Source organism: Triticum dicoccoides, chromosome 6A (genome assembly GCF_002162155.2).
Source record: "Triticum dicoccoides isolate Atlit2015 ecotype Zavitan chromosome 6A, WEW_v2.0, whole genome shotgun sequence".
Classification (NCBI taxonomy): domain Eukaryota; kingdom Viridiplantae; phylum Streptophyta; class Magnoliopsida; order Poales; family Poaceae; genus Triticum; species Triticum dicoccoides.
This window is the reverse complement of record NC_041390.1, coordinates 55068306-55070758: the sequence shown is the minus strand read 5'-3', so window position 1 is coordinate 55070758 and position 2453 is coordinate 55068306. Positions and strand designations below refer to the sequence as shown.

The 2453-nt window shown below is 55.4% G+C and overlaps 1 pseudogene; it reads left to right on the top strand.

Annotated features, from left to right (window-relative positions):
- The first annotated feature begins 231 nt into the window (after positions 1-231).
- LOC119318876 lies at positions 232-1837 on the top strand (annotated as a pseudogene).
- The last annotated feature ends 616 nt before the right edge of the window (positions 1838-2453 follow it).

The window sequence follows — 2453 nt, the reverse complement described above, 5'->3', positions numbered from 1 at the left end:
AAAAAAAGGTAGCTGAACAAAGTTATCTGCTCCTGATTTGTCATGTGGAGCCAAGGATTTGATAGAGTGGAGTGACCCCGACGGAACAGGCTCTAAGTGTCAGTTGACCTACCACGCTTACATTATGAAGCAATGCAGCTCCGTGTACGGGCGTTGAGCCAGTCCTGTAAGAAATTTTCTATATAAACACCACTGACAGGAGCAAAGCTGTAAGCAAGTTCTTACTGATTTCCAGCAGGAACAATATATGGAGTATTTGCTTTCAATACTTGCTTATGCCGCCCTCTTCTTCCTTGTCCTAGCCGTGTTCCGACGCATCTGCCGGCGCCGTGCGCCGGCGCGGGTAATCCCTCAGCCGATCATCGAGATCAGCGATGCTGCCGTCACCAGGCGCGCACTGGTTGAGTACGCCGACGCTTTCTCCAACCGCCCAATGTCCATGTTCCGCATCCCTATCGTCAAAGGTCACCGCCGCCGACGGAGCGACAACATAATATCCGTGCCATACGGCCCGCTCTGGCGCACCCTGCGGTGCAACCTCGCAGCGGAGACCATCCACCCCACGCGCTACGCTTCCTATGCGCCGCTGCGACGGGCGGCCATCGACGACATCGTCGCTAGCGTCCAGTCAGCCGCAAGCAAGGGCAGGGCGGTGGTCGTCCGCGACGGCCTCTATGCCGCCGTGTTCTCCATGATTGCACGCATGTGCTTTGGAGACAGCCTGGTCGACGAGGCCGACGTGCGGGCCATGCAGTGCGAGTTCCGGGAGTTCATCCTCGCCGCCGTGGAATCCACCTCCACGTGCGAGTCTAAGCTCTTGGGCTACTGGAGGCGACGGCAAAGAGATCCTATCGCCTTGCGCCGCCGGCTGGCCGAGCTTTTCCTCCCTCTCATCGAGGAGGCACGGCGGCAGTCTTCACGATTTTGCGACGGCAAGGCCCGTTCATACGTCGATTCGCTCATCCATCTCCGCATTCCAGACGAGGACGACGACAATGACGAGCATCTTCGCCGAGCCCTCAAGGAAGACGAGATGGTGAGCCTCGTGTTAGAATACCTCGGTGCCGGCACGGAGACCGTCGTGGCTTGCGTCGAGTGGACCCTCGCGCACCTAGTCACCCGGCCGGAGATCCAGAAGAAACTGCGTCGCGAGGCCATCATCAACATCAAGTACGACGGTGACAACAAGTATCCCTCCGAGGACGAGGAGAGAGAAATACTCCACCGCGGCATGGCGCCGTACCTCCACGCCGTGGTGCTCGAGAGCCTCCGCATGCACCCGCCGACGCCGTTCGTCATGCGCGACATCCGCGCCGAGGGAGGAGTGGTCGGCCAAACGGCCATGCCGGCCGGCGGTTTGCGCACTTCGTCTTGGGGGACATCGGGAGGGACCCCAAGACATGGACGGATCCCGACGAGTTCCGGCCGGAGAGGTTCCTTGCCGGAGGAGAGGGAGAGGCCGTTGGGCCTCTGCCGGGGCCAAAGGAGATCAAGATGATGCCGTTCGGCGCAGGGCGGCGGTACTGCCCAGGCATGGCTCTGGGGATGCTCAATGTCAAGTGCTTGCTGGCAGCGCTGGTGCGCGAGTTCGAGTGGAGCGAGGGAAATTGTGGCGTCGACCTCACGGAGCTCGACGGGTTCTTCAAAGCGATGAAGAAGCCACTTCGTGCTCGTGTCACGCCTCACACGTGCGTGCAGCACGTGTAATCAGGGAGGCCCTTTGTTTAAACTACTCGTTAAATAATCTGCATGCACGGGGCACACGCGGGTTGTACGCCCCTGCTATTTTTCTTTCGGATATGTTCATGTGCAATGCCATGAGTATGTTCTATGTTTGTTGTCTGCGCCTAACTATGGTTCTCCAATAATGGACATACTTTTTTAGATGAAAAGGGCTCTTGCCCCGGCTCCATTTCCATTAAGAAAACGAAACCACAGAGTGCAAAATCAGTTACAGACCCCGGGAGGAGATTGAAACATCTCTCTGGGACAAACATCCTGAGAATTTTGAAAACTATAAGACAGCTGAAACTATCAGGCAAGAAAAGGTTCATTTATCAGAAATCGGACTGGCCACTCTCCAACCACAGTAGGGACACCAGGTCTAACTACTAATTAACTCCCATGTCCACCCAGCCTCCCATCTTTTGCATGAAGTATTGCAGCCACAGTTCGTTTCTCTTCAGCCTGGCTCTGGCCAGAGCAGCAGCGGTGGTTTTTTTGCAGCCTCCCAGATAGCTACAATAATCTCCTCCACGCGTTCTCTTGCCACCTCTTTGCACAAGATCTTCCATATGCTGTAGGATCCTGCAATCTTTCTCAGAACCACCTGCACACCCATCCAAATTGTGTTATTAAAACACAAGTCATTTATGCATCTCCAGATAGCCCAGAGAGTAGCTGAAATAACCAGATTTTCAGCTTGCAAGTTATTATGTCTACTCCACATTTCC